Source organism: Staurois parvus, unplaced genomic scaffold, assembly GCF_062004578.1.
Source record: "Staurois parvus isolate SC_StPar_1 unplaced genomic scaffold, SC_StPar_1.0 ptg001111l, whole genome shotgun sequence".
Classification (NCBI taxonomy): domain Eukaryota; kingdom Metazoa; phylum Chordata; class Amphibia; order Anura; family Ranidae; genus Staurois; species Staurois parvus.
Window position 1 is genome coordinate 450021 of NW_028318907.1, and position 21080 is coordinate 471100.

The window sequence follows — 21080 nt, forward strand, 5'->3', positions numbered from 1 at the left end:
GAGGGCGGAACCCCATTGTTGAGATGTGTTTTTACCACACACCCCCAACCACTGATGTGGCATCAGGGGGTCACATTAGCAACCCCGACTCATCCTCCAGGGGGCCCATGCGACCTTCGTGTCTGTTTTGTCCTCCTGCAGCCACTAAAAGCTGACTTCTGCTCCTCTCTCTTCTGCCGACATTCAGAGGCTGTTGGAGGAAAATGTTTATTATGCTATTCAAAATAGAAAAAATTTAAATTGTGAACCATTTCATTTTTTTGTGGCCCGTGAACGGCTACCAAATCACTTAAGTGGCCCTCGCTCTTCAGAAGGTTGAGCACCCGTGATGTACATATACACGCATGTACAGTATGTTCGAGCTTTGGGGTGCACACTCTAATGCAATAGGCTGCGCACACCTATGGTATATATCAAGGATAAATATGTCCCCTGTGTTTCAGAGTGTGCCGTGTCCCAGCGGCTGGCCGGGTGATAGAGACAACGGTTACACTCATTTAAACGCCATCACAATGTGACAGGAGAGCCAGAGCCAGTGTGATATGATGGGAGCCCACCTACTGGACTGGGAGGACTGGGAGGACTGGGAGCACTGGGAGCAGCAGGTAAGAGATATGGTCAACATCTGCGATTCATTCATCAAAAAGAAGCTGTCAACTTCCCATTTGGAGCCATGGGAGGTCTTCTTGTTAACCAGTTCCAGTCCGAACGCTTTCACCCCCTTCCAGTCCGGACGCTTTCCCCCCCTTCCAGTCCGGACGCTTTCCCCCCCTTCCAGTCCGGACGCTTTCCCCCCCTTCCAGTCCGGACGCTTTCCCCCCCTTCCAGTCCGGACGCTTTCCCCCCCTTCCAGTCCGGACACTTTCCCCCCTTCCAGTCCGGACACTTTCCCCCCTTTCCAGTCCGGACGCTTTCCCCCCCTTCCAGTCCGGACGCTTTCACCCCCTTCCAGTCCGGACGCTTTCCCCCCCTTCCAGTCCGGACGCTTTCCCCCCTTTCCAGTCCGGACACTTTCCCCCTTCCAGTCCGGACACTTTCCCCCCCTTCCAGTCCGGACACTTTCCCCCCCTTCCAGTCCGGACACTTTCACCCCCTTCCAGTCCGGACGCTTTCCCCCCCTTCCAGTCCGGACGCTTTCCCCCCCTTCCAGTCCGGACGCTTTCACCCCCTTCCAGTCCGGACACTTTCACCCCCTTCCTGTCCAGGCCAATTTTCAGCTTTCAGCGCTATCACACTTTGAATGACAATTGCGCGGTCATGCAACACTGTACCTAGATGAATTTTACAGCATTTTTTTAAGACATATAAAACTTTATTTTGGTGGTATTTATTCACCGCTGGGATTTTTATTTTTTTGCTATAGAAATGAAAAAGTCCAAACATTTTTTTAAAAAAGTGTTTTTCTTATAAAATTTTGCAAATAAATAATCTTTCTTCATAAATCTTGGCCAAAATGTATTCAGTTATATTTTTAGTAAAAAAAAAAAATTAGTAAACCCAAATTAGTTTATAACCAAAAATTATAATTTTTAAAAAAAATGTTTACATTTTTATTTTATTTTTTTATATTATTTGTTTTGTTTTGGGTTTTTTTACATACTGTCACCCTAGCAGTACAGTACCATGGTGACACTGTACTACTTGTGGGGGGTTATGAAGATTTTTTTTTTTTTACACTGATTGCTTTTACACCCATATAGGATGTAAAAGCAATCATTTATCCTTCTCTCTGGCTGCATTCTTGCAGCCATTGAGAAATACTGTGAGAGCTGTGATTGGTCACAGCTTGTCACATGGTACAAGGCTGTTGTGAATAGCCCTGTACCATGTGATCTCTGTGATCATTCAAAGATTTCACGCGTAGTAAGCAATGATGTCAGAAGTGACATCTTGCTTACTACTCTGATTGGCCAATCAGTGATCACATGATCGGGACCTCGCACAGATCGGTGCACCAGATCGCGGTGCTGCGTGCTCCCAGGGAGCGCGCACAAGCAGGGGTCGGGGGAGGCCATTTATAAACGGCCACCCGCCCCTGCACTGCCACCATCCAGCCGTTTATATACAACAGCCGGACAGGAAGTGGTTAAGGAAGTCTTCTCTCACCCGCTGATACTCAACTCTACCATGCTTCCCCATCGTTGGAGTTTTTGGAAATACCCTTTGCATGGGTATGGGGGTGTATGGCACCTTCTCTCCTGACTCCTTTTGGGGACGCACCAGGCTCCAACACTGTATCCTTAGGAGGAGTGTATCATTAAAGCTGAAGTTTAGGTATTGTATTTAAATTGGAGCTCTGATGAAGTGAGGCCCTTAGAACCCAGGAAACGTGTTGGAGTTTAATGTACACTCAGCGGCCACTTTATTACGTCCACCTTGCTAGTACCGGGTTGGACCCCCTTTTGCCTTCATTCTTCATGGCATAGATTCCACGAGGTGTTGGAAACATCCCTCAGAGATTTTGGTCCTTATTGACATTATTATTATTATACAGTATTTATAAAACGCCAATGGTTCGCTCAGCGCTGTACATTACCAAGGGGGACAGAACAATAACAATACAATGCAAAACATGAGGGGATCGAGGGCCCTGCTCTTTGGAGCTTACAATCTAGGAGGGAGGGGATGGTGGTACAGGAGGAGATAGCTGTGGGGGATGGAGTGGTAGGAAGAGTGGAGGAGGTCGGCAGGTTAGCAGGGGGTGGGGTAGGCTTCCCTGAAGAGATGGGTTTTCAGGGTGCGCCTAAAGGAGAGGAGAGTAGGTGATAATCTGATGGGTTGGGGCAGGGAGTTCCAGAGGATGGGTGACACCCTGGAGAAGTCCTGGAGGCGGGCATGGGAGGAGGAGACCAGGGAACTAGAGAGAAGGAGGTCTTGTGAGGAGCGGGGTGTGCATGCTGGGTGGTACTTGGATATTAGGTCAGTGATGTAGTTCGGGGCAGTATGGTGGACGGCTTTGTACGTCAGTGTTAGGATTTTGAATTTGATCCGTTGCGCAATCGGAAGCCAGTGGAGGGATTGGCAGAGGGGGGTGGCAGAAACGGAGCGGTTGGAAAGGTGAATGAGTCTGGCAGCCGTATTCAGGATGGACTGAAGCGGGGATAGCCAGCGGCGAGGCAGGCCAGTGAGGAGGGAGTTGCAGTAGTCGAGTCGTGATATGATGAGGGAGTGGATGAGCTGTTTAGTGGTTTCTGGGGTTAGGAATGGGCGTATTTTGGCGATGTTGCGGAGGTGGAGTCTGCATGAGTTAGTTAAAGATTGGACTTGGGGCTGGAAGGATAGGTTGGAGTCCAGAATGACACCAAGTACTCTGGCCTGCGGGGCGGGTTTGATGGTGGCGTTGTTGGATGTGATGGAGAAGTCAATGGGGGGTGGTGTCCGGGCTGGGGGGAAGACAAGAAACTCGGTTTTGGAGAGGTTCAGTTTATGGAAGTGGAGTGACATCCAGTCTGATATGTCGCTCAGTAGGTGTGTGATTCGGGCTGAGACCGAGGGGGTGAGGTGGGGGGTTGAGAGATAGATTTGTGTGCCGTCGGTATAGAGGTGGTAGTTGAAGCCGTGGGAGTGTATGAGTTGGCCAAGGGAGGAGGTGTAGATGGAGAAGAGAAGGGGCCCGAGGACAGAACCTTGAGGGACCCCAAAAGAGAGGGGGAGTGAGGGGGAGGTGGTAGCATTATAGGTAACGCTGAAAGAGCGTTGTGACAGGTAGGATGAGAGCCAGGAGACAGCGGAATCTCTGAGGCCGAGGGAGTGTCGTTTTTTGAGGAGGAGGGGGTGGTCGGCTGTGTCGAAGGCCGCAGAGAGGTCAAGGAGTAGGAGCACTGAATGGTGGCCATTAGCTTTGGCGGTTAGCAGGTCATTGGAGAGTTTGAGTAAGGCAGTTTCGGTGGAGTGTAGGGGACGGAAGCCGGACTGTAGGGGATCGAGGAGGTGAGAGCATAGACATGATAGCATCACACAGTTGCTGCAGATTTGGCGGTTGCACATCCATGATGCGAATCTCCTGTTCCACTAAATCACAAAGATGCTCTATTGGATGGAGATCTGGTGATTGTGGAGGCCATTGGAGTGCAATTAACTCATTGTCATGTTTAGTGTTGGGCTACATGTTCGAGTCGAATCGAAGTGGGCCGTTCATGTGTTTGCTGAACACACAAATGGTACGGGCGTTCGGCGGGCTGCTCGTCCCCTGTTTGAACCCCGCCCCCTTGTGACATCATGAGAGTATTTAAGAACTGTCATCAGTAAGAACTGTCATCAGGGCGCAGCTGTCAGATGCCCAGCATCGCAAGTGGAACGGATTTTGTTCCCTTTTTTTCAGGAAGCGGTGGCAGCGGGCATCGTGATTGACGTTGGATCTACTTTTGGGGACATTTTTTTTAACTTTTATTTTTAATAAAAAGACTTGACAAAGACTGTCTCCTGTCTTTTTTATGCTACACTTTTTTTTGTGAATGGGTAACGGTACCAAGGGGGAGATCTGGGGGCCCCTTTGTTAAAAAGGGCTTCCAGATTCCGATAGGACCCCCACACTATCCCTAGAGATGGTTGTGTGTGAAAATCCCAGTAAATCAGCAGTTTTTGACCAGCCCGTCTGGCATCAACAACCATGCCACATTCAAAGTCACTTAAATCCCCTTTCTTCCCCGTTCTGATGCTCAGTTTGAACTTCAGGAAGTTGTCTTCACCACGTCTAGATGCCTAAATGCATTGAGTTGCTGCCATGTGATTGGCTGATTAGCAATTTTTGGTACCAAGCAATTGAATAGGTGTACCCAGGGGTGGACTGACAACTCATGGGGCCCCCGGGCAATAGGGGGATCATGGGGCCCCTGTGTCCTCGCCAACACTCAAACCACACCTAAAAGAGCCTATGAAAGGTACCAGGGGCATCTCATGGGGCCCCCTACTGACCCCAGGCCCTCAGGCAGTGCCCGAGTACCTGAATGGTCAGTCCACCCCTGGGTGTACCTAATACAGTGACCAGGGAGTGTATATCATACCTGTGGGATCATCATAGAAGCAGTACACATGTTCTACCAGCAGAGGGTGTCAGGGCTCTCCGTCTTGTATCTGAAGTCATGTTCTATAATAGATCATTTATGATGAGTTGTTCATAAACAGAACTATGAATCCAATAATGGAGACGTCTTGGATTGGGCTTATTCCTATGACTAATGGCTGGAGATGGGAGAATAGGCAAAGATCCAATGCCAGTATGTAAGTCACACTCTAATATTTAAATCTGACCTCCAGACAAACATCTAAACACACCGATGTAACACATACCGTATATTAGATCTGTACTTACCAAAGGTGTTGTATTTCTATCCATCCAGTCCTAGGATTTACACAGCTCTGCCACACAGCAAAGCCCTGTCTGCCAGGGCAGGAGACCTGATTATATGCATGTTGCAGTTAAGTAAAACTTACAGGTCTTGTCCAGGGGTGGACTGACCATTTGGAAACTAGGGCACTGCCTGAGGGCCCGGGGTCAGTAGGGGGCCCCATGAGATGCCCCTGGTACCTTTTTCATAGGATTTTTTGAGTTTGGGCAAGGACACATGGGCCCCATGATCCCCTATTGCCCGGGGGCCCCATGAGTTGCCAGTCCGCCCCTGGTCTTGTCCTTCCCCCCATCCTGTGATTTGACCGGGAAAGGAGAAGCAGCACATTCATGAACTCATCTCTCTGTCACTCTGCTCTCTCCTTCTATCAGCATATCCCTTTTTTATTAGCAAATGGGCACTGCTCAAACCTGACTGGCTCCTTGTGCTGCTTCCCCCACTCCCAGTCTGAGCTCTACTGTTCAGTGACTGCTAACACCAGGTTAAATTCAGGTACTTGCAGAGTTTGCAATAAAAAATAACTTAAAGCAGAACTCTGGTCAGATATAAAAAGCACAAGTGAATTCAGCTCTGTAATCGTCAGGCGAATATTGAAGAAAAAGCTGTTTTTGTTTTCTTATCTTTTATTGGGCTGTTCCTTTTTATCTTTCTTTTTGGGGGGGGACTAACGTTTTTCTGTAATGGTGTATTGGGGAATACAGAGCTGATTTGAATCTCTGTCTCTAAGGGGTCTATTTATAATACATTCGCTGTGTGAATGTCTCTAGCACTAGCCAAACCAGGGGCGGACTGACCATTTGGAAACTCAGGCACTGCCCGAGGGCCCGGGGTCAGTAGGGGGCCCCATGAGATGCCCCTGGTACCTTTTTCATAGGCTTTTTTGAGTTTGGGCAAGGACGCAGGGGCCCCATGATCCCCTATTGCCCGGGGGCCCCATGAGTTGTCAGTCCGCCCCTGACCCAAACCACCACGAAAAGTTACTGTAATTTGCCTAATGTTTATTTTTTTTAATCTTTGGCTCCATCTAGTGGTTATGATGCAGTGTTGTCCTGAATTACGTATTTTAGAAAAAGTACTGCATTTTGGCCACTAGATGAAGCTGAAGATCATAGGAAATAAATTATTAGGCAAATTGCGAACGACTGAGACAATCACACAGTGAATTACTGCTGACTTCAAGTCATTATTGCACCCTTACATGTCACCTGGTCCATCCCTCCTGTTTCTTCTCGGGGTGGAGTATCTATTGTTATCATTATATTTGATTTATATAGAACCAACAGTTTTCCCAGTCTCAGTCCGTAGGGTTCAATATGGAGTTGGCCCCGCCCTTTGCAGCTATAACAGCTTCAACTATCCAGGGAAGGCCGTCCACAAGGTTTAGGAGGGTGTCTATGGGAAGGTTGGACCATTCTTCCAGAAGCACATTTGTCAGGTCAGGCACTGATGTCGGGGGAGGAGGCCTGGCTCGCAGTCTCCGCTCTAATTCGTCCCAAAGGTGTTCTATGGGGTTGAGGTCAGGCACTGATGTCGGGGGAGGAGGCCTGGCTCGCAGTCTCCGCTCTAATTCATCCCAAAGGTGTTCTATGGGGTTGAGGTCAGGACTCTGTGCAGGCCAGTCAAGTTCCTCCACCCCAAACTGGCTCCTCCATGTCTTTATGGACCTTGCTTTGTGCTCTGGTGGGCAGTCATGTTGGAACAGGAAGGGGCCATCCCCAAACTCTTCCCACAAAGTTGGGAACATAAAATTGTCCAAAATCTCTTGGATGTCTGACACCTTAAGAGCCCAACCCCTAAAAAACAACCGCACACCCAAATCCCCGCTTGAATCCCCCCTCCACCAAACTTTACACTTGGCACAATGCAGTCAGGCAACTACTGTTCTCCTGGCAACTGCCAAACTCAGACACGTCCATCAGATTGCCAGACAGAGAAGCGTGATTGGTTACTCCAGAGAATACGTCTCCTCTGCTCTAGAGTCCAGTGGTGGCATACTTTACACCACGGCATCCAACACTTTGCATTGCACTTGGTGATGGAAGGCTTGGATGCAGCTGCTCGGTCATGAAGCTCTCTACGCACTGTTGTTGGGCTCATCTGAAGGCACATGAAGGATGGAGGTCTTTAGCTATTGACTCTGCAGACAGTTGGTGACTTCTGCGCACTGTGCGCTTCAGCATGCGCTGACCCCGCCCTGTCATGTGACGTGGCCTACCACTTGGTGGCTGAGTGGCTGTTGTTCCCAGTTGCTTCCACTTTGTTATAATCCCACTATCAGTTGAGCATGGAATATTTAGTAGCCAGGAAATGTCACGGATGGACTTATTGCCCAGGTGACCACCTATCACGGGACCACGCTTGGAGTCACTGAGCTCCTGAGAGCGACCCATTCTTTCACCAATGTTTGTAGAAGCAGTCTGCATGCCTAGGGGCTTGAATGTATACACCTGTGGCCATGGAGGGGATTGGAACACCTGAATCCAATGATTTGGAGGGCTGGCCCAATACTTTTGGCAATATAGTGTATGTTCAGGACCCATGTAGCTCTCCATATCTGAATATTGCAGGAACCTCTCCTATCCTCTGGAAATCCATACCCCAATCTGTTAGACTATCTCCTTCTCTGTCCACCTTGACCTGATCCCCAAAACCTCATCTTTTCAGGGAAGCCTATCAAACCTCTACTAAACAACTAAAATTTGACTTTCATCATCAGCTCATCCTTCTCAGGTATTACTTTTTGTATCACTTACTTCTTCCTACAAGATTGTAAGCTCTTAAGAGCAGGACCCTCCTAACCCTCCTGCATTGAAATGTATTGTACCTGTTCTGCCGTCAGGTCATGGGGGGGATAGCCCATACACATGTAGGGATCCAGGGAGCCAACCAGGACCACCTTTAAGGTGGGGCAGCTGCTGTCAGAGCAGACCTGCCAGGATGCAGAGGAGGGTGGAGTGGTGGGTGATCCTAGGTGTGTGAAGGTAGCGGACTGGTCCAGGCCTGTCAGGCAGGCTTTATTCAGGAATGGTGGTGTGCACCCTGTGGAGGAGGAGGAAGAAGAGGAGGAGATTAGGGTGAAGGAGCCCTCCACACTCTTTGTTGCAGCTTCCGCCAGAGATCCTTGTGGAGATGGGACACAGGCTCAGATACCCTCCTGGCACCAGATCCTCTCCACTGACATCATTTGGAGGAGCTGCTGCAGAACAGGTGAGAGCTGGGAGGACTGATGCTTCCCAAGACGTGTATGATCAGAGTTATACTTCCCCCCACCTGTCCACCCACCTCTCCCACTGCTCCACTCCTCTCACACTGTCCCCCTCCTGTCCCACTGCCCCCCACCTGTCCAATTGTCCCCCTCCTGTGGGGGAAGGAGATGGGATTGGAGGAGGAGGACATGGGATGGAGAAGATGGGACTGGAAGAGGAGGACATGGGATGGAGAAGATGGGACTGAATGAGGATCTGGGATGGAGAAGACGAGACTGCAGGAGGAGGAGGACATGGGATGGAGAAGATGGGACTGGAGGAGGACATGGAATGCAGGAGATGGGACCAGAGGAGGAGAAGGACATGGGATGGAGGAAATGGGACTGGAAGAGGAGGACATGGGATAGAGAAGATGGGACTGAAGGTGGATCTGGGATGGAGAAGATGGGACTGAAGGTGGATCTGGGATGGAGAAGATGGGACTGAAGGTGGATCTGGGATGGAGAAGATGGGACTGAAGGTGGATCTGGGATGGAGAAGATGGGACTGAAGGTGGATCTGGGATGGAGAAGATGGGACTGCAGGAGGAGGAGGACATGGGATGGAGAAGGTGGGACTGGAAGAGGACATAGAATGCAGAAGATGGGACCAGAGGAGGAGAAGGATATGGGATGGAGGAGGAGGACATGGGATGGAAAAGATGGGACTGAACGAGGATCTGGGATGGAGAAGACAAGACTGCAGGAAGAGGAGGATATGGGATGGAGAAGATGGGACTGAAGGTGGATCTGGGATGGAGAAGATGGGACTGCAAGCGGATCTGGGATGGAGAAGATGGGACTGAAGGTGGATCTGGGATGGAGAAGTTAGGACTGAAAGAGGATCTGGGATGGAGAAGATGAGACTGCAGGAGGAGGAGGACATGGGATGGAGAAGGTGGGACTGGAAAAGGACATAGAATGCAGAAGATGGGACAAGAGGAGGAGAAGGACATGGGATGGAGGAAGAGGACATGGGATGGAGAAGATGGGACTGAACGAGGATCTGGGATGGAGAAGACAAGACTGCAGGAGGAGGAGGACATGGGATGGAGAAGATGGGACTGAAGGTGGATCAGGGATGGAGAAGATGGGACTGAAAGAGGATCTGGGATGGAGAAGAAGAGACTGCAGGAGGAGGAGGACATGGGATGGAGAAGGTGGGACTGGAAGAGGACATAGAATGCAGAAGATGGGACCAGAGGAGGAGAAGGACATGGGATAGAGGAGATGGGACTGGAGGAGGAGGACGTGGGATGGAGAAGATGGGACTGAACAAGGATTTGGAATGGAGAAGACGAGACGGCAGGAGGAGGAGGACATGGGATGGAGAAGATGGGACTGGAGGAGGACATGGAATGCAGGAGATGGGACCAGAGGAGGAGAAGGACATGGGATGGAGGAGATGGGACTGGAAGAGGAGGACATGGGATGGAGAAGATGGGACTGAAGGTGGATCTGGGATGGAGAAGATGGGACTGAAAGAGGATCTGGGATGGAGAAGATGGGACTGAAAGAGGATCTGGGATTGAGAAGACGAGACTGCAGGAGGAGGAGGACATGGGATGGAGAAGGTGGGACTGGAAGAGGACATAGAATGCAGAAGATGGGACCAGAGGAGAAGAAGGACATGGGATGGAGGAGATGGGACTGGAAGAGGAGGACATGGGATAGAGGAGATGGAACTGCAGGAGGAGGATGTGGGATGGAGAAGATGGGACTGGATGAGGACATGGGATGAAGGAGATGGGACTGCAGGAGGAGGAGAACTGTGGGATGGAGGTGATGGGACTGGAGAAGGACATGTGATGAAGGAGATCAGACTGCAGGAGGGGTGAACATGGGATGTAGGAGATGGGACTGGAGGAAGAAGAGGACATGGGATGGGACTCAATGGGATGGCCAGTGAGTGGATTTGGTGGGATGGTAAGTGGGTGGGCCCTGGGGAATGTTGGTGGTCAGACCTGGGAGGGGGGGGCAGGCCTAAAGCTGTGTAAGGGGCCCCAAAATTCCTGATTACTTCAGCACTGCATACACTGTTGGTCCTATAGAAATCCTGTATGGTAATAACATCCCTTGTGCTAGAACGAGCCATAACAGGTCCTCTTTTTTTTTTTTTTTTTTGGATAGATGAGACCCCAGCTCTCTCCTCTGCTCTCCAAAGCATCTGATCAAACCGAGACCACATCTGTTTGGAGATAATTTCATAAGTTATCTTTGGTTGTATTAAAGTGTGTAAAACAAATAAACAATAACATAGTAAACAATAAATTCATAAACAAAAAAAAAATAGTTGAGCTTACACCTGCGTGTTCTTCCTCCCCAACCCCTCCCTGTTTATTGTAGCGTAAAAAGGGTTACAAAGCTGCTGGCAACAACAAAACACTGAAAACATGTTTTTTTCCGGTAGGTCTGGTGTTATGGTTACATAGAGTTTCACTTCCTTTCCTTGACTGACAACATAAAGTCCGCCCTTTACACCCATATTTATTATTGTGATGTGGTGCCAAGTCCATCCTCGGTCACAAGGCTTTGCAGGATCATATACAGCAAATAAATACAGTACCGTGCAAACGTTTTAGGAAGCTCTAAAGTAACAATGTTTTAAAAAATACATATTTTACTTCTTAAGGCTCCATGTACACTGCAGCTGATAAATGGACGTTCAGGGTCTGTTCTGCGCAGCCCCTGAACCCTCCCTAATGTTCTCCTATGTGTCCATGTACACATCGTCCTTTACAGGCAGTTGAGTTTACAGTCATTTTTTTGAAGGCACCAAACATGCGTTCAGGAGTAGATTTTATCAGCGTTCCAAATGCCAAACGCTTGTAAATGCGGCTAACTGCGTTTAGAAGCGTTTGCGTTTGAAATTTTCTTTTAACTCTTCCATTTCCATATCGCTTCTCGGCCTTTTGGCTAAGATCAAGTGTAGTATCTGTTCTTAGTGTCCAGTAGGGCGCTCTACGGTCATTCTAGCTTTGCGGGGATGATTGGTTGTATAGTACCCCTGCTGGTAGGATGGGGGTCCTGATGGCTAGTACAGGTTGGAACAGAAACCGAGGCGCCCACAGGCTGCTGGGGCCCGGGAGTAATTCCCCCTGGAAAACCGGAGGGGCCCAGTTCCTCCTGATGTGAGCGGATCTACCTTGTCTGGCCAGGGGCCGGGAAGGCAGAAAGTCCACGAACCAGTGCCCCCTGAGTGGTTGCCTCAGGGGTGCTCTTAGTAACACTTGGGTGTGGGACCCCAACGTGTGAAAAGGCACATGGTCACTGTGTTCAAAGCACTTTTCTTGCACAGTGCCTTTAGGACCGGGCCTTTGTCAAGGTCCTACCTTTTCCCTGAGGTTATGTTACTCCATGTGCTGGCATCCATCTTGGATTTCTGCTGTGCATGGTGGGAATCCTTTTATGCCTTCAGGTCTCTGAGGTCCATCCCCCAGAGGGGTGTGGCTGATGACATATAAGCCTGTGGTCCGCACATGCTCTTTGCACTTGTGTCTTTGTGTTGCTATTACTCTGTTCTGACTCTCGTGACTCTCCTGGTATCTGATTTGGCTTGTGACTCGACTATTCTTTGTATTCTCCTTTGATCTGACCCTCTGTTGCTGAACCCGGCTCGTGACCTGTGATTCTCGTCTGCTGTCCTGTACTGTTTTGTCCTGTTGTTGTTGACCCGGCCTGTCTGACTACTCTTTTGTCTCTTCCACCAGCTACACGCCATTGGCGGCGGCCATTACCGCAGCTGAGGTGTCTCGGGGGCCGCGACCTGGTTCCTGGCTGCGTCAAGTCCATCCCCACCATCAGGGGCCCTGGTGAAGGGCAGCCTGGGACTTAGACTCCGCGCCCTCAGGGACTTCGGTCTGTGGGTGGTGGTTGTCGTCAGCCAGTGCGTTACATTGTTAGGCCTGCCTGTCCGTTCCTCTGCCCCTGCCCTGACAGCCTTCTGGCTAAGTTCTGGGCAATTTTTGCTACGGGGCTCAGGGCCTGGCCAGTGCACAATCTGCACGACCACCTTTATTTATTTATTTATTTTTCTCCCCCGTTTGTCACTTTTCACTTTTGTGTGTGTTTTATTTCCTCACAGGATGGAGAGTGTGGGTCCTCGGGCCTACCCTGAAGTCTAGGGGGAGGATGTGTGGCCTTTTGGTTCCTTCCTCCCCTGTCCCTAGGGGGTTTTCTCTTCGGGAGAGCCCCCTTACCAAGTACTGAGTGGCTGGCTTAGGCTGGCCACAAGGAACGGGGTCCGCCAGGTCTTTTGGTTAGGTGGACCAAATGGGAACCTTGCCCCTGTCAGGAGCTTCGTGCCCCGGGGGATCAGGGTAGAGGTCCATCCCCTTCGAGGGAAGGACAAAGCACACCCCCAAGTGCACTTTTTTGTGTGGTGTTTTGCACTTGCACGTTTTTTGTGAACACTTACGGGTTTTTCGTTTTTCGCACGTTCGCGGACTTAAAAAAAAAAAAAAGTAGATTTTATCAGCGTTCCAAATGCCATACGCTTGTAAATGCGGCTAACCGCGTTTAGAAGCGTTTGCGTTTGAAATTTTCTTTTAACTCTTCCATTTCCAGATGCTGTCCGGATCCTTTTTTCATCATGAAAGATGCATGCGAAGCGTTTTCCCGGTACTCAGATGGACCCGGTACACCATACTTTGAGGTTACTTTGAGGTTAAAAAAATAAAGACAGCTAATCTCCACACATACTGCTCTCTCTGCTTCTCCTCTCTCTATTTCTCTCAAATGTCTGAAATAGTTAATTTTTTACTGTTTTTCAGTGCATTCTGGGCATTTTGGAAGGTCTCCTGAGGTTATCTTTTAAAAACGCTTCTAAAGGCAAACACATAAACCCGGCTAAACAGACTTTTTTTTTTAACCTACGTTTTCCAGCAGCTTCCATCATTCAGAAGTGTCCTGTGTACATGGGGCCTTAATTTTATCAATTATTATTATTATTATACAGGATTTATATAGCGCCAAAGGGTTTGCTCAGCGCTGTACAATAGTGGGGGGGGGGCAGAACATGAGACAAAACAGTACAATACAATACACGAGGGGTTCGAGGGCCCTGCTCCTTACAATCTAGGAGGGAGGGGGTAGTGGTACAGGAGGAAGTGGCTGTGGGGGATGGAGTGGTGGGAGGAGTGGAGGAGATCGGCTGTTAGGTGGGGCGGGGTAGGCTTCCCTGAAGAGATGGGTTTTCAGGGTGCGCCTGAAGGTGAGGAGGGTAGGTGATAGTCTGATGGATTGGGGTAGGAAGTTCCAGAGGATAGGGGAAGCTCTGGAGAAGTCCTGCAGTCGGGCGTGGGAGGAGGAGACCAGGGAGCTCGAGAGTAGGAGGTCTTGTGAGGACCGAAGGGCACGGGTAGGGCGGTATTTGGGTATCATGTCAATTAGGTAGTTTGGGGCAGCGTTGTGAATGGCTTTATATGTCAATTTACAAAATGCAAAGTGAGCAGACAGAAGAAAAATCTAAATCAGTATTTGGTGTGGCTACCCTTTGGCTTCAAAGCAGCACCAGTTCTTACACTTGCACAAAGTCCGGGATTTTGTAGGATCAGGTGTATGATTAACCAAATATACCAAGCAGGTGCTAATGATCATCAATTTCATATGTTTCACCACCCAAAACGCACTCTCCGCTCCTCACAAGACCTCCTACTCTCCAGTTCCCTGGTCTCCTCCTCCCATGCCCGTCTCCAGGACTTCTCCAGGGCCTCCCCCATCCTCTAGAACTCACTACCCCAATCCGTCAGACTGTCACCTTCCCTCCTCTCCTTTAGGCGCACCCTGAAAACCTATCTCTTTAGGGAAGCCTACCCCACCCTCAGCTAATTACTGAACTCCTCCACTCCTCCTACCACTCCATCCCCCACAGCTATTTCCTCCTGTACCTCTATCCCCTCCCTCCTAGATTGTAAGTAGCAGGGCCCTCCTATCCCTGTTGTATTGAACTGTATTGTTGCTGTATTGTCTCCCTTTATATTGTAAAGCGCTGAACAAACTGTTGGCGCCATAAATCCTGTATAATAATAATAATATAATAATAATATGTAGGTTGAAACAGTCCATAACTAAAACAGACACAGCTGTGTAGGAGGCTTAACCCTCGATTCACATCTATGCAGATGGTGCCGCTGCAGATCTGCAAGAAAATCCGTGCAGCCAAACCACTCGCACAGACAGGCTCATTAATTCCCCCACCCCCCTAAGCTTAAAGGGGATATGGTAAATAGAGTCTGAGATTTTTTCAGGCTCCCCCAATGCAATTTTGCTCTGCACCCCAACATCCCAAAAAACACACATAGACTTATCAAAAAAAATGTTTTAATAAAGTAAACAAAAAACTGGTCCACACTCACTGATTGGTGGCTAGAGGTTACAGCACATCATTACCACTCACTGATTGGTGGCTAGAGGTTACAGCACATCATTACACTCACTGATTGGTGGCTAGAGGTTACTGCAGTTAGTACAGGAAAAGGTCAGACACTGCGGGCACGGTACAGGAGATGGTCACAGACTGCGGGCACGGTACCGGAGACGGTCAGGCACTGCGAGCACGGTACAGGAGACGGTGACAGACTGCGGGCACGGTACCGGAGACGGTGACAGACTGCGGGCACGGTACCGGAGACGGTCAGGCACTGCGGGCACGGTACAGGAGACAGTCAGGCACTGTGGGCACGGTACAGGAGACGGTCAGGCACTGCGGGCACGGTACAGGAGACGGTCAGGCACTGCGGGCACGGTACAGGAGACGGTCAGGCACTGCGGGCACGGTACAGGAGACGGTCAGGCACTGCGGGCACGGTACCGGAGACGGTCAGGCACTGCGGGCACGGTACCGGAGACGGTCAGGCACTGCGGGCACGGTACCGGAGACGGTCAGGCACTGCGGGCACGGTACCGGAGACGGTCAGGCACTGCGGGCACGGTACCGGAGACGGTCAGGCACTGCGGGCACGGTACCGGAGACGGTCAGGCACTGTGGGCACGGTACAGGAGACGGTCAGGCACTGCGGGCACGGTACAGGAGACGGTCAGGCACTGCGGGCACGGTACAGGAGACGGTCAGGCACTGCGGGCACGGTACCGGAGACGGTTACAGACTGCGGGAACGTACAGGAGACGGTTACAGACTGCGGGCACGGTACAGGAGACGGTCAGACACTGCGGGCACGGTACAGGAGACGGTCAGGCACTGCAGGCACGGTACCGGAGATGGTCAGGAACTGCAGGCACAGTACAGGAGACGGTCACAGACTGCGGGCACGGTACAGGAGACGGTCAGGCACTGCAGGCACGGTACCGGAGACGGTCAGGAACTGCGGGCACGGTACCGGAGACGGTCAGGCACTGCGGGCACGGTACCGGACACGGTCAGGCACTGCGGGCACGGTACCGGAGACGGTCAGCCACTGCAGGCACGGTACCGGAGACGGTCAGGCACTGCAGGCACAGTACAGGAGACGGTCACAGACTGCGGGCACGGTACCGGAGACGGTCAGGCACTGCGGGCAAGGTACCGGAGACGGTTACAGACTGCGGGCACGGTACAGGAGACGGTCAGACACTGCGGGCACGGTACAGGAGACGGTCAGGCACTGCGGGCACGGTACAGGAGATGGTTACAGACTGCGGGCACGGTACCGGAGATGGTTACAGACTGCGGGCACGGTACAGGAGACGGTCAGACACTGCGGGCACGGTACAGGAGACGGTCAGGCACTGCGGGCACGGTACAGGAGATGGTTACAGACTGCGGGCACGGTACAGGAGACGGTCAGGCATGGTAAAGGAGACGGTCAGGCACTGCAGGCACGGTACAGGAGACGGTCAGGCACTGCGGGCACGGTACAGGAGACGGTCAGGCACTGCAGGCACGGTACCGGAGACGGTCAGGCACTGCAGGCACAGTACAGGAGACGGTCACAGACTGCGGGCACGGTACAGGAGACGGTCAGGCACTGCGGGCACAATACCGAAGACGGTCAGGCACTGCGGGCATGGTACCGGAGACGATCAGGCACTGCGGGCACGGTACCGGAGACGGTCAGGCACTGCAGGCACGGTACCGGAGACGGTCAGGCACTGCAGGCACAGTACAGGAGACGGTCACAGACTGCGGGCACGGTACCGGAGACGGTCAGGCACTGCGGGTAAGGTACCGGAGACGGTTACAGACTACGGGCACGGTACAGGAGACGGTCAGACACTGCGGGCACGGTACAGGAGACGGTCAGGCACTGCGGGCACGGTACAGGAGATGGTTACAGACTGCGGGCACGGTACAGGAGGCGGTAAGGCATGGTAAAGGAGACGGTCAGGCACTGCAGGCACGGTACAGGAGATGGTCACAGACTGCGGACACGGTACAGGAGACGGTCAGGCACTGTGGGCACGGTACAGGAGACGGTCAGGCACTGTGGGCACGGTACCAGAGACGGTCAGGCACTGCGGGCACGGTACCGGAGATGGTCAGGCACTGCAGGCACAGTACAGGAGACGGTCACAGACTGCGGGCACGGTATCGGAGACGGTCAGGCACTGTGGGCACGGTACCGGAGATGGTCAGGCACTGCGGGCACGGTACCAGAGACGGTCACAGACTGCGGGCACGGTACAGGAGACGGTCACAGACTGCGGGCACGGTACAGGAGACGGTCAGGCACTGCAGGCACGGTACAGGAGACAGTCACAGACTGCGGGCACGGTACAGGAGACGGTCACAGACTGCGGGCACGGTACAGGAGACGGTCACAGACTGCGGGCACGGTACAGGAGACGGTCACAGACTGCGGGCACGGTACAGGAGACGGTCACAGACTGCGGGCACGGTACAGGAGACGGTCACAGACTGCGGGCACGGTACAGGAGACAGTCACAGACTGTGGGCACGGTACAGGAGACGGTCAGGCACTGTGGGCACGGTACCAGAGACGGTCAGGCACTGCGGGCACGGTACCGGAGATGGTCACAGACTGCGGGCACGGTACAGGAGACGGTCATACACTGTGGGCATGGCACAGGAGAGGGTCAGAGACTGCGGGCACGGTACAGGAGACGGTCAGAGACTGCGGGCACGATACCGGAGAGGGTCAGAGACTGCGGGCACGGTACAGGAGACCGTCAGGGACTGAAAGCACAGTACATCAACTATTTACCTGTCTCCTCTGCAGTCTTTGGGCCCTCCGGCTCCTCAGTCCTGTTTGCTTGGGTCTCTCACAGCCTCCTGTGTCTGTCTCTGTTCCGATCTGGTCGGCAACCTGCCAGGAGTGAGAGTCTGTGTCCATCCCGGGCTGATCACTGGCCTGTCCAGCCTCCTCTCCATGTGCTAAAAGGAAATGATCGCCTTCTGCAAGCCACGTCTCCTTGCTACCGGTAGTACTAACCAATCACACGCGAGAAAGGCACCACGTGACCTCATGCAAGCAGAGGAGATGGGGAAAGGATCTGAAGATTAACCTCTGCTTACCGGCAGAGCTTCTTTGTACGCCGTGTCTGTGCCTGAACGTCTCTGCTGTCCGGGACTCTGCTCTGATTTCTGGGAGTGTCCCGGGGAATCCGTGACTGTTGGCAACTATATAAGACACAGCTGATCACGTGGTAATAGGCCACTGTGATTGGCCCTTTACTGTGTCATGTGATCAGCCATAGCTCCCAACTGTCACTGATTTCGAGGAACTGTCCCTGATTTCGAGGAACTGTCCCTGATTTCGAGGGACTGTCCCTGATTTGGAACAAAGTCCCTCTGTCCTTCTTTCCTCCTCATTAGTCCCTCATTTTGGTCTGATCTATATAGTTTATGTATATAAACGTGTTTCCCAGGCTAAACCTGTCATCCGATGTCTAAACTGCTGCATCTGTAAATGCCAAAGCCACTATAAAGGAATAGTAGTGGTAAAAAAAAAGCAGTTGTGGGTTTAACCACTTCCCGTCTGGCCGCTGTATATATAAACGGATGGGAGCAGTGCAGGGGCGGGTTGCCGTTCATAAACGGTGTCTGCTGTTTCGGACTGTGGAGCGCACGGCCATTTAATCCATTTTTGGTCCGTTTACATCCGTTTTTTGTCCATTTCGGGGTTTTTGTGCGGAAGAAAAATGGGGTTTTCCTTCGTTCAAAAAAACGGATGTTAATGGATGTGGACAAAATGTAAAAAGATGTACATACGCTAGTCCATAGAAATACACAGGGGTCTGTTTATAAACGGACAGATGAAAAACGGACATACGGAACGCCCGTGTGAAAGGGACCTAAGTGATTTCCAGCTTCTAGAGAGATCCCACAGCTCTGCCACATAAATACTTCCCATGCTCCAAGCTGGAACAATGTAACTATGGAAAAAAAAATTGCCATATCTGGAATTCAGAAAAGCTGGGTCACTACTGGGAAAGGCCGGGAGTACGAGGTGCTGAAAAGCTGGGTCACTACTGGGATGGGGAGCCATAAAGCTAAGTCACTGCTGGGGAGAGGCAGCAGGGGGATCTGAATAGCTAAGTCACTGCTGGAGATGGGAGCAGGGGAAGCTGAATAGCTAAGTCACTGCTGTAGGGGGGCAGGAGCAGGGGATGCGGAAAAGCTGCATCACTGGGAGGGGGGATCAGGGGGCTAAACTGATGATTTACAGCTTGTAAGAAGAAGTAGAGGGCTAAACTTGAGTTACTGCTGAGAATAGGAGGTCTGAGCTGAAACACTGTTGGAGGAGGAAGCGGGGAGAGCTGAATCACTGCTGGAGGAGGAAGCGGGGAGAGCTGAGTCACTGCTGGAGGAGGAAGCGGGGAGAGCTGAGTCACTGCTGGAGGAGGAAGCGGGGACAGCTGAGTCACTGCTGGAGGGGGAAGCAGGGAGAGCTGAGTCACTGCTGGAGGAGGAAGCAGGGAGAGCTGAGTCACTGCTGGAGGGGGAAGCAGGGAGAGCTAAAGTCACTGCTGGAGGGGGAAGCAGTGAGAGCTGAAGTCACTGCTGGAGGGGGAAGCAGGTAGAGCTGACTCTCTGTTGGAGGGGGAAGCAGGGCCAGCTGAGTCACTGCTGGAGAGGGAAGCGGGGAGAGCTGAGTCACTGCTGGAAGGGGAAGCGGGGAGAGCTGAGTCACTGCTGGAGGGGGAAGCAGGGCGAGCTGAGTCACTGCTGGAGAGGGTAGTGGGGAGAGCGGAGTCACTGCTGGAGGAGGAAGCAGGGAGACCTCAGTCACTGCTGGAGGAGGAAGCAGGGAGAGCTGAGTCACTGCTGGAGGAGGAAGCAGGGAGACCTCAGTCACTGCTGGAGGAGGAAGCAGGGAGACCTCAGTCACTGCTGGAGGAGGAAGCAGGGAGAGCTCAGTCACTGTTGGAGGGGGAAGCAGGGAGAGCTGAGTCACTGCTAGAGTGGGAAGCAGGGACAGCTGAGTCACTGTTGGAGGGGGAAGCAGGGAGAGCTGAGTCACTGCTGGAGTGGGAAGCAGGGAGAGCTGAGTCACTGTTGGAGGGGGAAGCGGGGAGAGCTGAGTCACTGCTGGAGTGGGAATCGGGGAGAGCTGAGTCACTGCTGGAGGGGGAAGCGGGGAGAGCTGAGTCACTGCTGGTGGGGGAAGCAGGGAGAGCTGAGTTACTGCCGGAGGTAGAAGTGGGAAGAGCTGAGTCACTGCTGGAGGGGGAAGCAGGGTGAGCTGAGTTACTGCCGGAGGTAGAAGTGGGAAGAGCTGAGTCACTAATACCAAGCACCATCTAGTTCCCAAATGCATTATTTTCCATTTTAAAGCAATGTAACACATTCATCCAGCACAGGAAATGGCCTAATAACATCCACTTTTTTGCCCCATTTGCACAGACATAATGTACACACAATTACTGGGCAGATTGTTATGCAGATGTTTTATGCATACACATGTATGTAAACCCTAACAACAAACTTCTTTGATTTGTTCCCTTTTGGTCAGTTAAATATAACACTGAAAGCATTTAGTTATATCTGTTTGATAAATGAAAAAAATAAATTCTTGTCAGTTATATTGTTTCCAGTTTTCTCTGTAAACTACAGAACACCTTCCCCTCATGGTGTGGATATGAGAAAAGGAGGAGGGTGTTGTTTACATGAGTGACAGGCTCTACCCCCCCTTTAAAAAGCGATCAGTGGTGGATTGCTTTTTTGCAGTTTACAGGCAATCAGGAGGTAAAATTGCAGCCTCCTGAATGCCAGTTTTCTCATCCCAATGGGCAATCGACATTGAACTTCAGCACCACAACCGTCATAGTGGGGCATTGCTGAATAAAAATCGCCATCAACTGGTGCATTATGGCCATAGCAAGGAGAGATAAGCAGCTGCCATGTCCACAGTTGGGGTGGTAAAAATGGGGATCAGCAGCCTATTTTTAACACCTCCCCCCCTCTTTTCAGCTGCCGTATGAATTTCGCCATAGGCTGTGTTGGGAACTCACGCAAAATTACTGACTTTCCTGACATGCACAGAAACGCGCTGTTCTTTAGCAGACACACAGTGATGCCATTGATTGTT

At 51.5% G+C, this 21080-nt stretch overlaps 1 pseudogene; it reads left to right on the forward strand.

Moving 5' to 3' along the window:
- The first annotated feature begins 11488 nt into the window (after nucleotides 1-11488).
- LOC149440126 (U2 spliceosomal RNA) lies at nucleotides 11489-11602 on the forward strand (annotated as a pseudogene).
- The last annotated feature ends 9478 nt before the right edge of the window (nucleotides 11603-21080 follow it).